This window comes from Onychostoma macrolepis, chromosome 04 (genome assembly GCF_012432095.1).
Source record: "Onychostoma macrolepis isolate SWU-2019 chromosome 04, ASM1243209v1, whole genome shotgun sequence".
NCBI classification, from domain to species: Eukaryota; Metazoa; Chordata; class Actinopteri; order Cypriniformes; family Cyprinidae; genus Onychostoma; species Onychostoma macrolepis.
Genome location: NC_081158.1, coordinates 283068 through 297946, shown reverse-complemented (window position 1 = coordinate 297946; position 14879 = coordinate 283068).

Sequence of the window (14879 nt, the reverse complement as noted above, 5' to 3'; positions counted from 1 at the left end):
ACTCATATTCCCGCATTGATTTCTTTCTCACCAGTAATTCTATTATATCAAACATTTCTGAATCAAAGATTCATCCAATTGTCATTAGTGACCATGCCCCAGTAACATTAAAATGGAACAGAAGTGAACCTCATAAACCTGCTACCAGATGGCGTTTTAACATATCTCTTTTGAAAGACCCAGATTTTGACAACTATTTTAAAAGAGAATGGGCATTCTTTCTAGAAATGAATGACACCCCTGGATTGTCTCCCTCTCTTCTGTGGGAAACGGGAAAAGCAGTACTACGAGGGAAAATAATCTCATACTCCGTTTACAAAAAAAAGAAGGAAAAAGAACAAGAAATAGAACTGGAACAGAAAATTAAACAACTTCAAGACATCAATATAAATAACCCAACAGAAGAAACCCAAAATAAATTAAGAGAATATAAACTTAAATTAAATGCAATAATCAATAAACATACTCAATTCCTGATTCATAGGCTCAGACAAGAAGAATTTCACCATAGTAATAAATCTGGTAAATATTTGGCAAATCAAATCAAACGAAACAAGGAAAAAGTAACAATCTCAGTTATTACAGACCCAGCAGGAAAACCCACCAACTCACCAGAAGAAATTAACCAAATTTTTCAAAATTTTTATAGCAAATTATACTCATCAGAAAAAGACCCAAATCAAAATGACATCAACTCATTTCTCAACAGTATCAGTCTGCCACAACTGAATGAACACCAAAGAAACAGCCTAGAATCACCCATCACGCAACCCGAACTTCTTACAGCACTACAACACATGCCTAATAATAAAGCACCAGGTCCTGATGGATTCCCTGCTGAGTTTTACAAACACTTTTGGTCCACTTTATCGCCACTCTTCATCAGAATGTTAAATGAGTCACAACAAAAATTAAAACTCCCAGCTAATATGAATACTGCCACAATTACACTTCTTCTCAAACCCAATAAAGATCCAAAATTACCATCAAGCTACCGTCCCATTTCTCTTATCAATGCTGACATTAAAATCATCGCCAAAGTATTATCTCATAGAATAGAAAAGGTCACACCATCTATAATACACCCAGATCAAACCGGTTTCATTAAAGGTAGACTAGCATCCACCAATACACATAGACTATTCAACTCAATGTACTATTCTTCAATTCAAAAAGCAAAAGCCATCATAGCCACCCTGGATGCAGAAAAAGCTTTTGACAGGGTCAACTGGAAATTCCTGTTTTCCACATTAGAGAGGTTTGGTTTTGGGGAGTCATTCATCAATTGGATTAAAATTCTATATACATCACCTTCAGCCACTGTCATCACTAATGGACTAACATCACGTAGCTTCACACTGCACCGTGGGACTAGACAAGGATGCCCACTCTCTCCCTCATTATTCACCATTTTTATCGAACCGTTAGCAGCAGCCATCCGCCAAAACAGCTACATTAAAGGAGTCCAAACATTAAACATACAGCATAAAATCAGTCTTTATGCAGACGACATATTACTATATTTACAAGATCCCTCATCATCATTACAAGAAACAATTAAACTTATTGATTCATTTTCTCACATTTCTGAATATTCAGTCAACTGGAGTAAATCTTCTATTCTTTCATTAAATCACAATAGCTTGGATGTGACATCCCAGACATCACCTATCCCTCTATGCACCAATCACATCACATATTTAGGCATTAATATTTCCCCCAGGCTGTCAGAGCTGGTTAGTCTAAATTTCACCCCATTACTTAAAACAATAAATGATGATCTTCAACGCTGGATGAAATTACCATTATCCATTATGGGCAGAATATCAGTAATCAAAATGACTATACTCCCTAAACTAAACTATTTATTCTCAATGATCCCAACACAACCCACCCTCGCCTGGTTTAAATCTTTAGACTCAATTATTATCAAATTTTACTGGAAAAATAAGACCCCAAGAATTAAACTATCTACTCTACAGAAACCAAAAACACAAGGAGGATTGGAAGCACCACATTTCTACCACTACTCTCTGGCTAATCAGCTTCAACAGATATACAAATGGATTCACCCAAACTCATCAGAAAACATATGGCTAGATATTGAGCAAACAATTTGTAAGGATATTCTAATTTCAGATTTACCATTCTACAGTCAAACAATCAAAAAACACCCCTGTTTTAAAGCACCAACTATAGCAGCAGCTCTGACAGCCTGGTGGAAATTTCACCAAATAACAAACACTCCTCTTGCTCCATCTAAATACACCTCCATTTGGAATAATCCAGATTATACAGTTAATAAAAAGCCACTTAATTTACACACATGGGCAGAAAAGGGCATCACACAACTCCAACACATCTTTCATAGAAATAATCTGGCCTCATTTTCATATTTGGTCCGGGAATACGGCATCGGGAGTAATCGTTTTTTGGAATATCTGCAAATCAAATCATCTATCCAATCAAAAATTAACATTCGAACCGTTAATCTAGAACTCTCACCTTTAATCTCAGAGTTAATTAATATACCGTCCTCAAAAAAACTACTCTCCAAAATATATAGAATAATATTAAAATCAGACAACACATTAAGTTTACCACATGCTAAGTGGGAATCAGACCTATCTATTGCTCCTGATGCCGATTTCTGGACACAAATCTGCAAAAATATCTACTTCATGACAAAAAATGCCAACTTGCAACTTGTACAATATAAAGTACTTCACAGATTTCACTTAACCGGACAGAAATTGTTTAAAATGGGATTCACTTCAGAAACATGTTCACATTGCACCCAAAATGAAACAGATACATATGTTCACGCCCTTTGGTATTGCACCCCAATTAAAAATTTTTGGGAAAAGGTCATTGAATCACTATCGGTCACTATGGGATGTCACATCCCAAATTCACCATCAGTTTGTTTACTAGGCGATATATCCATAATCAGTTTAGACAATATAAACAGTCAGTTACTCCTGGTGGCGCTAGCTATCGCCAAGAAAACTATCCTCATGAATTGGAAATCAAGAAATTCCATACATGTCGCATCCTGGAAAAATCTACTAATTGATTATATCTCAATGGAAAATCTATCCTGTTCATCTCATAATACAGTAGAATTACACCCCTTCTGGTCATCTCTCATTACCCTCCAGCAGTCATAAATCTGCTGACCTTCTTTGTCTGAGACCAATCACAACAACACATCTTCACCTACACTACTATTTGAACTTAATTTGAATATTATCCTTTGAGTTTTGGGAAGGGGTGGAGGACAACATCAATGAGGAAACACTGTGGGGTAAATTTGTTATTTACACACAAATAAATAAATAAACATAAACATATACAGGGTAAGTGTGCCGTATGGGTAGGCTGGGTCTCTGGCCTAGGCTGCACCATACGTCTCACTGTTTTAATGCATTACAAAATAGCTGAGACATATACATGATTAAAAAAGGAAAGGAAAGGAAGATTAAGGAAAAACAAAAAACAACATACAGGGCAAGTGGGCTGTGTGGGTGGGCCGGGTCCCTGACCTGGGCTGCACTACACATCTCACTTTTTAATGCATCTCAAACTAGCTGAGACATATACACATCCACACATTTAAAACATAATTAATTAGAAAATAAATAAATAGACGGCTAATGGCTGATGTTTGGGGAGAGAGAGGGGGAGATTAAGTTCTGATATGTCGTAGCCACGGTGGGATCGGAGGCACCCCCAATTATTAAACATTTATTCATTTATAATCCAATGTTAATATTATTATTTATACCTGCCCTCTTCGTTGTACTCCACCCTCCCAATTTTGATGAAATCATTATTTTTATTATTATTATCATTATGATTAACATTATTATAGTTATCATTGTTGCTAATAACATTTGTTGTCTCTATTATTATTATTATTATTATTATTATTAGTCTTTATTTATATATTCATTTGTTTTGGTTATTTTTGTTTTTTATTACTCTACTCATACCTGTTATCAATCAATTATGATGCAATCTCAGTTGTATGCTTCCATCCCCAACCCTAGATACAATGACACACACGCAGGCACGGGCGCACGCACTCACACATACATGCTCACAGACATATGAATGCAAATACAGGAGTTAATCAGAACGGACTTGTAATGTTGGCCATCAGTATGTTTGTTTGTCCAATTGGTTCTACATTTTGGCACATGCAAATATTGTCACCTTATAAACTCTGTTTTTTTTTTTGTTTTTTTTCCTCAGTTTTGTTTTGTTTATTTTTTCTTCTCTTTGTCTTATATGTTATATGTTTGATATATTATGTATTTGGTACATGTAAACATTGTCACATTCTTTACTTGCATAATAAAAAAAAAATTCATTTTGAATAAAATGTCTAATGCTAAGCAGTTGTCTTCATGGACAGATTCTGGAGAGTTTGTGTTTAAAGGTCGCGTAATCGCCGGTTCGCACATGATGGATTTGGTCAAAAGCGTAACAGCACCTCATACCGTCCACGATGAATACAGACCTCGCGGATGGATTTTAAATATACCATTTTCAACTATAAGCAACCCACAAGTTAAACGGGCGGTCGAAGCCCTTAAAGGTAAATCACCCGCACACAGCCAGCAGATGTCCCCAAAGATGGCGACCCCCTTGAAACAACGGCGTGGTAAAAAGCATGCGGCCGCGTCACAGCTTAGTACCCCAGTAGGAGAGGCGTTTAATTCGCCGACTCTTGATGCTAGCGCGTGGTTAACTTTTTAAGTTACTGTTTGTAAATATATTTGTAAGCATGTTTGAAATGTTTGAAATATTTGTATTAAAATGTCTTGAAATATCAACACTATATTAATAAAGAAAAAAGATATGACTGATTAACCAACTTCTTTTATTTATAAAGTACATACATTTGAGATTACATCTTTTATTTATTAAACATGTAATTATAGAGCTTTGCAGATCTGCACGCAGTGAATACAATTAAATGTATCACAGAGACGATGTTTCAATCTCTTTACAAATCGAACAACCATGTCATCATTTTTAATCAGATCATCATAATACATTTTAACAATATTTTCATAACCGTAACCTTTTGACATGTGATACAGAAAAAACATGCAATGTTGCCCGCAAGCATCTGATGCGAAGTCTTGAACCTGTTTGTTAGAGTATTGCACGCGAATAAAATTGTTTAAAAAAAAATCTTGTACAGTCTTCGGAAAACGCGGATCTTTAGGGCTTCCGCCAAAGCTGTCAAAAAAACATCTAACACCATCGTTGTTTACGTAGATGGCTAGCCAGTGTTGACCCGGTTCTGTGGATGGGTCGGTATTAAAAATAAGCATAGCCGGTAAATTCTTTAACGGGGTTTTGGGTAGGTAATCGCACGGAAGCACGCCTAAAAAATACGTGTTGTGTGCAATTTTATCCATAACGGCCGTCAGTTGGATGGTATTCATTTCGTCGTCTCAGTCAGTAATAATCGACTAGCAACTGTCTTTGATTGGATATTTCAACGATCGAATCAAAAATCACATATACGATAATGGTTACGGATTGCGTGAGAGGTTGTCTGAATCGCGCTTCCAGTCTAATGTTTCCTGATCTAATTAATGATACGTGATTCGAACAATCTTCATCGGGCGCTAAATTAAATCCGTAGAGGGTGTATCCGTTGAGAAAATCTTGGCAAACTATTGCCAGAGACTGATTTTTAAGATATCTTCCGGTAGATAATACGAGTTGATAAAAGTCCCTCACAGCAGATCCATTCTCATATTCCGGCTGAAGGGGTTTGGACGGGATTTGTATTCCGTCTCGATATAAAGCCAGAAATTCCAGGTTAAAATGTTTAAAAGCAAAGGGGTTTGTATCGTACGCCCCTGAAAAAGCTGTATTTTCTGTCATTGCTAAAATTATAGATTTTGGTAAAGTCCCCAAAAAAAGATTTTCTTGATTAGACACGCGAGATCCTACCGGTATAGAGAAATTCTTCAGACACACACGTTCTATGGGGTATTTATCTGTGGTGGATAGAAGCGCTTGCGCATGTCCTAGCCATTCGCCCGGTGAAACCGAAACTTTTTTCACAAAAAGAGACGCGGATACAATATTGAGTTTATAAGCGTTAAGGTCATCTCGCATCAAACAAAACTCGTCTTTACCTCTTGTCATCCGTATTTTTATATCTATACCATTCAATATTAATTTCTCCTGAAAGAATATATCGCTATGGATGGGGGCTAGTAATTCTACGATATTACTAGTGTTGGTAAACGCCGCGCGCCTTATTAATCCTGTATTTGTCCATGTGGCCCGCCGTGTCTTTGTAAAACAATCCAGCTGAAAAGACACTTTCGAGGGTATCTTTTTCGAAATTGATCAGCGCCTCGATCAAGCACCTATAAGGGTATGTACTAGAACTCTGTGTTATTAAGCGATCGCCTGGAGACACATCCACCTGCGAGAATATATACGCTCCGGGGTAATTTATTAAACCGACAGGTGCACCGTCTGCTATATCGGTACCGTCCGGTCTGGTTATTTTGACCCGCGTGTATAACAGAGTGTTATTCAGATCGATGTAATCTTCACCCGTCCCTGCAATAAAAAATTCTAACGGCGATGAATCCGTTATTGCAGATAAAGGCGGTATTTACACGTAGGTATTTTTTTCAATAGACGTCTGGGTCATAGGAACGGTAAATAAATCTAACTCGGATTTAATACATTCCTCCGACATGTTGTGGAACAGAGACATGTTTAGAAAACAGTGTTCAGTGGTCTTTTGACACGGACAGTTTTCTTTACACGTTTCGCATGGGAGCGTCGTGAGCATTTTGCGACTGTACGCTTCTTACTAGTACGTTTAGCTTTCTTCACGCGGCCACTCCCCCTACGCACACGCACTCCGGGCGGTTTAAAAAACCTGCGCGACATAGCCATTTACCTGTTACCGTTTTGACCATTGTAGTTATTATTATCGTTATACGATCTCGATAGGGCTGTGGTTACAACGTCGCTAGCTATATTTCTCGCAGTGGCTTTTAGATGCGGTTTTGCTATACTAAAACATCTTTTCAACAGAGGTAGAGCGGTTCTGAAAAGCGCTTTGAAAATTCCACCTATACCGGCCCTGTACATAACAGGACCGCCAGCATAGCCGGGTAACCCGTTACCCGCCTGGTTTCGGTAGTAAGCGACGTAGCGTTCGGGGTCCATAGTCGTGTGATAGTTTTGTTAAAAAAAAATTAATAAATAAAAAATAAATAAAAAAACTACTTCACTGGTCTGAAGTGTAGTTTAACCACAACTTTACCGTAATGAAAGGTACGTGTTTGTTCTGATCGTCTTTGACTTCGATGCATATGTCTGTAATATCAGATTTATTCACAGGCACGTAATGTGGCTTATCGAATCTAACACTGACTATGTCGTTAGACGCCCCCTCTATATGTACAGTCCTCAGTAGCGGTACATACGAGTCGCCGACTGATTGAAATTCAATCATGTCCGTGTATATGTACATGCTATAAAAACCCCCTCTTATGTCGGCCTGATGTGGGGCGTGCGTCACGACAGGTGCGTCATCAGGATGATCTTTGCGAGGCTGATTTACAGATCCTAGAGGCATGCCCGGTTTTAAACCTAAAATAATGGCCAACTTCCCGTAAAATATCAAAGATGTGTTCGTCGGTGCTTTTAGAAATATCCTGTTTTTGACATGATCGTAACCGAGGGTCACTCTAGGAGGTAGATTTGCATTTATTTCTCTAACCAGAAACAGTACATCCTCGTTATAACCCGCTTTTAACGTATTACATACTTTAGATACGTTTTGAAGATTTTTTTCTTTAATATAGATAATCACACCCGCATCCTCTTCGTAACGTTTCTCATCATAATTCAGTATGGTGGGGTTCGTGTTAATAATAAACGCCGCATCCTCCTCGTTAAATGTATACCAAGAAATTGGATAATAAAACTCGATCAGGCCTACCTCCCACTGGCCTTTGAGATTCATACTTCTGGCAAGCCTTGTTTTGTAATTAGAAATGCGGTTGTCAGGATATACATTCATCGACACGTTGCAAGGAAGCGTAATGTAAAAACCGCCCTCGGTCATGATGTAGATTATTGCGAATGATATTTAAGATGACCTCGCCGTTACTTTAAACGGTTCTGTATGTTCAAGATGGAGCTTTCTGGCAACCATGACGTAAATTTAGTCGGCCAGCCCCACCATTTCACGAGACAGGACGTTTTTTTTCCTCTCTTTTTACGATCTAAAATCTTCTCTATTTTAAACGACTTATCTTGATTCACAATAATTTTTTGTAATTCTTTTTCATAAAAACAACCTTCGATAATATCCCCATCGTAGTCTTGTAACCTGTACACCGGCGGGGTCCGTGGTATACAGGCCGCTATAGTGAAAAACTCTTCTGTGTAATTCTGCTCGTACCCCTTAGAAAACACATTCCTGACTTTAGACACCCTAACCACATCGCCAATTTTATACCTAAAGACAGATGCACCTTTACGCATCCTTCCATACAGATTATTAAACACATCCGCTTCGTTTTCTTTATCAACGTCCAGGGGTCGCATTTTAATGCTTTTGTGATAGCTGGCATTATACCCATCTATAAGGTCTTGTAAGATATTGTAATAACGCTTTGAATTGATGGCTGTTAAAAATCGCGCCATTCTGTCCCGAAGCGTGCGATTAAAGCGCTCCACCACCGATGATTTTACATCACTTGCTGTAGCAAAATGATGTATGTTATACTTTTTCATCAGTTGCTGGAAATGTTTGTTAAAAAATTCAGTACCTTTATCAGTCTGTAATTTTTGAGGCACACGGTTTTCTTTTGAGTATAGATTCGAACGCTTTCGTAACCTCCTTCCCCGTCTTATTCTTCAGCGGTCGTGCCCATGCGTACTTGCTGAAAACGTCTATACAAGTAAGTAAAAATTTTATATTATCATTTTCTTTCGAATAAGCAGACATGTCGACCAGGGGTGTATTCCAGAAAGCAGGTTTTGTGACATACCCGGATATGTTTGAGGATAAGTGAGCGGATAACCTCAGCTTTCGGGTTCCAAAATCGGAGGTTACTTTGAGGGTATGTAAGTAACCATAGCAACTTGCTCTCTGAAGATAACCTGCTCCTGAGCAGGTTATGTTCCAGTTCACTTCAGCGCTATCAGAGCATGTATGATCTACTGACGAGCCTTCAGTGGGCGTGACAGATAGAGCACAATATTATATATTATTACAATACAGTTATGTATATAGCCTACTATATATATATATATATATATATATATATATATATATATATATAGTTGTATGTTATTTTAATGATAAAGCGCTAATATAAGTAATAAATAAGGTTAGCCTATATATTGCTCTAATATGGTTATTATATTTTATTGGCATATATAACAGTTATCTGTATAAATTATAAAACACTATTATGAAAATGTAATGTTTAATTTATTATATTAGCCTATATATATATATATATATAGGCTAATATAATAATATAATTTATTACATTTTATATTATCATCTCACACATGGATCGGCATTTTCTATAATGTATTTCTATAATAAAATACATATCTGATATGACTTAATATATAATTAGCATCAAACAAACAATATAATTCTTATTCTCAAAGATTAAAGATTAAACAGAAAAAAAAATAAAAATGATTGCAAAACCATCATACATGACCTTTGAACAGAAGAAGAAGAAAGAAGCATTATGGCGCGCTTATTCTTAGCGTCCGTTTCCATAGTGACTCGTCGATTCGTCGCTCTGTTGAGAATGTCTTGAGTCTTAACCAGGAACATACTCTGAGTTGAATGAACTTACTCCCGGACGCATTTTTGGAACCACATACCTCGAGTAAGCAAGGTTTGGGGTTAATCAACCGAAAGTTCAGGGTTTATCTGACGGCAAGTTAACCATGCTTTCTGGAATACACCCCAGATCTGCTTGAAACTGTACGTCTTTCCCAAACACCACGACCCTATTACACTTGTATTTGACAGGTGCAGTTCTGTGTTAGGTATATGCGTCTTGAGTCGCTAGCCAGTCCGTAACTTCTTTATCATTCAGAGTTACGCCGTATTCCTGTAACACTGCACGTTTTAACCGTTTTTTACCCCCCAAAGACCCTGGGTTTGAAGGATTGTACTATGTTTTTTTCATTAATTCAGACATCTTACTCCACTGTTTTTTCAGAAAATAATGACAGAACGGTTAGTGTCAAGTAGGTTTTTATTTACAATCATTGTAGAAGGGGCGGTCAAACATTAAATATGATTGGTTATAAGTTATCTATATATTGAAGGAACTTCACACACGTTACAATATTTTTCTCCGTCATATGTTCAACTAATGTGTCAATAATTTTACACACATTCATCAGTTCATTTCTTGACAACAAGATCACACACACATCGGTTACATAAGTACAAAGACATAAAATATTACTTATTTTATGTCTTTCTTCAGATTCAGGCATGATTTTGAGAATGTTTTTAACGGTCATGCTCAAAATTGATAAATTCCTATTTTGTTTGTTTTGTCGTTGGCCACGAAGTAAGATAAACAAAATTGTTAAGATATACTGATTTTAACATTCGCTGGACGAATCTTTAATAATGTATAAATTATAAGGTTTGAATTAAGATCAATTTAATCAAATCAATATAAAATCTATGAAATTAGATTTCCAAAAGGATAAAATAAGAGTTAATTCTTACAATCATCATTCAGCTAAGTTTGTTCCATCTACAACATATTTCCATTCCTCTACATGGGCTAAAGATGTAAACCCCATAAAACTCATTGACATTTATTCCTTCATTCATGGTTGTTCATTGTCATTCTTATTTTCAAATTGTCAGTTGTTCATGATAATTTTAAACTGAATTATACCAAAGTATTAATCATATTAAAGAACTTTCTTAGGTACCCCTTTAGATGTATAACTTAAGCCTAAATTGGGTAGCGGTTATAATATAAATAAATTGTTCTCTTATCAATTTAATGTTCCCTAGAACTGGTTCTCTTTTAAATACAAATCTTGTGTAATCCCACATATCTGTAATCAGATGCACAACAAAAATAAATAAATAAACAGATCACATAACAATAAACATAACAATCTTTCATACAAAACATAAATTAATATCATAAAATATTATAAAAAAAATGTTTAAGGTAGACAAGGATTTAATATGGGGGGGGGGGGGAACTTTCATAACTTTGCATTTGTGGATATAATATTTTGCAAGCAAAATATTTGCAAAGAAAGTAAACATTTCCATATTGCTTCTCAAAAGTGAAAAATCCAAACAAAACATCCTTAAAGTAAAGCTCAAATTCATTGTACTTTGCATATTACAATGAACTGTCTTACAATCTTGCCAAATGTCTTTCCAAAGTTTTCTTATTTGAGGAAAACATCAAACGGTAAACAGAAAGAGTAATATACAACATAAGACAGAATAAACAAAAGTTAACTAAGACAGATAACATTCTGAAAACAAGTGAGTTTTGAGCAGCGATTTGAATTTAGACAGGCTATTGGCAAGACAGAGTGATCTGGGTGTAGAGAGTTCCATAATTTAGGGGTAACAACACTGAATGATCTGCCCCCCATGGAAGAGAGGCAATATCGAGGGATGGTGAGAAGGTGAGAATCAGAGGACCGCAATGAACGTGGTGGAGAATAGGTGAGGAGCAGATTGCAAAGATAGTAAGGAGCCAGACCATTCAAAGCTTTAAAAGTAAGCAGGATCATTTTAAACTTGATACGATAGCTAGGATAGGGGTGATGTGGGCTGAACGCTTAGTGCGAGTGAGAATACGAGCGGCTGAGTTTTGAATATACTGTAATCTAGCAATAGAGGTAGCTGGCAAGCCAATGAAAAGGGCATTACAGTAATCGAGGCGAGATGAGACAAAAGCGTGAATGAGAGTTTCTGCATCATTGGTATTAATGAAAGGACAGAGCTGGACAATTCGTCGCAAGTGAAAAATGCTAATTTAGAGAGAGTTAATATGAGACTGAAATGAAAGAGATGGGTCAAACATAACACCGAGATTTCTAACGATACTTGATGCCAGTAATAATCGCAAGTAAAGTCAGCGGGAACTTTGGTGGTAAGTGATGATCAATAATTCACCAATAATGATGATCTCACTTTTTCCATATTTATTTTCAGAAAATTTTGTCGATTTGTGTGAATAGGAAGGCCTGCATAACGTGTAGATTTGAATGTCATCAGCATAAAATGATAGCTAAAGCCATGATGCTGTAGTATCTGACCCAGTGGTAAAATATAAATAATAAACAACAAAGACCCAAGAACGGAACCCTGGGGACGCCTTGTTTCAGGGGCAGTAGGGGATCTGAAATCCCGAGCAGAAATGTAAAACTGTCTGTCATATAGATATAAAGAGAACCAGGAAAGAGCAGTGCCTGATATACCCACAGCCGAAAGTCGAGAGATGAGTAAATCATGAGAGATAGTGTCAAAGGCAGAACTGAGGTCTAGTCACAGAAGTAAAGATAGAGAGCCAGTGTCGCAAGAGAGTAATAAATCATTAACTACTTTTACAAGGGCAGTTTCTGTACTATGTTATGGACGGAAGCCAGACTGAAATGCAAGAATGATGATGCAAGTTTCTGGCTGTGAGTCACAGAAAGTACAGTTCACATATATACTTAATTTGAATGTTGACATAATGAAGGTTTTAAAGGATAATACTGATGTTGGGAAGAATCCAAACCTTTTTCCACAAAATATTTTCCACTAATCTGTTCCATTCTGAAACAACATGTGGAGTGGAAATATAATCATTAAGAAAAAGAAAGCAATATTTCTTTCATTTTTTTTTTTTTTTTTAAGTAGATTTAAAACATATGTGTCAACCGGGTCTGGGAGATGTATTTCAGAACTTACCAAAACACTATTATAGCCCTTTAGCATTCGGGATAGCACCAAATACAATGACAAACTGTTTTGGAATAACAGGGAAATTATAGTGAGAGGAATTCTTGATCAGTAAACAATTAACCATCCTGATAAATTAATTGACTAACCCTACTGATATCATTCTTAAACCAGTTTTCCAAAAAAAAAAAAAAAAAAGGAACTCGTGTTTATAGCAGAAATTCTATATTTTATTCCAAATTAAGTAATTAGTTGCAGAACAATTGTGTTTGAAATTCATAGGTCATGTTATTAGTGCTTGTTTGTGGAAATTAGAGAGAGCAATGCATTTCTCAACGCTGTAGTTACATAGCAATAGAACATTCAAACCACCCAACTAAGAAAAGACATATTCTGGTATAATATTCCAAGTACTGGATGGATTTTTCAAGTAATTCCTCAACCAGTTGACTTTAAAAGTATTATTTAACGTTGCAAAATCAACAAAATTAAGGACACCATTACTGTAGCTGTTGGATAAAACTGATTTTTTGACATAATGTCTTATTTTTCCATACAAAGTTACAAAATAGTTGATCAAACTATTTGCACATTACTTTATCAGGGTCTAAAGAGATAGCTGCATTTGTTTGGCATGAAATGCTTTTGCCTTGGAGAGAAGAATCCTTCCTTTTAGAGATCTCTCTGAATTTTCTTTTAGGTGTTTTTGTAAGATAGGCAAACAGTTTAAATCGTACCCAAGTTTTGGATTTTTGGATATAACTATTCCAAGATAGGTTATTGTCTCATTGACTTGGAAAATACATATATGGAAAACAGAGAGTTGCTTAATTTACATTTAAGCACATTCGTTCATCAATATGCAAGCTCATATTTAGGGTGTCACCCGCACTATTAGAAACAGGTGATTCTTTCCCCGCAATTTTTTGACCCACGTTCCCAAAATTGCAACTATGATGCTCTAAAACATCAATTGGTATTCTATTTAGAATTTATTATATGATCATGAATGTACTTACTTTGTACATTTTGTCCGTAACTTCTTTATCATTCAGAGTTACGCCGTATTCCTGTAACACTGCACGTTTTAACCGTTTTACCCCCAAAGACCCTGGGTTTGAAGGATTGTACTATGTTTTTTCATTAATTCAGACATCTTACTCCACTGTTTTTCAGAAAATAATGACAGAACGGTTAGTGTCAAGTAGGTTTTATTTACAATCATTGTAGAAGGCGGTCAAACATTAAATATGATTGGTTATAAGTTATCTATATATTGAAGGAACTTCACACACGTTACAATATTTTTCTCCGTCATATGTTCAACTAATGTGTCAATAATTTTACACATTCATCAGTTCATTTCTTGACAACAAGATCACACACATCGGTTACATAAGTACAAAGACATAAAATATTACTTATTTTATGTCTTTCTTCAGATTCAGGCATGATTTTGAGAATGTTTTTAACGGTCATGCTCAAAATTGATAAATTCCTATTTTGTTTGTTTTGTCGTTGGCCACGAAGTAAGATAAACAAAATTGTTAAGATATACTGATTTTAACATTCGCTGGACGAATCTTTAATAATGTATAAATTATAAGGTTTGAATTAAGATCAATTTAATCAAATCAATATAAAATCTATGAAATTAGATTTCCAAAAGGATAAAATAAGAGTTAATTCTTACAATCATCATTCAGCTAAGTTTGTTCCATCTACAACATATTTCCATTCCTCTACATGGGCTAAAGATGTAAACCCCATAAAACTCATTGACATTTATTCCTTCATTCATGGTTGTTCATTGTCATTCTTATTTTCAAATTGTCAGTTGTTCATGATAATTTTAAACTGAATTATACCAAAGTATTAATCATATTAAAGAACT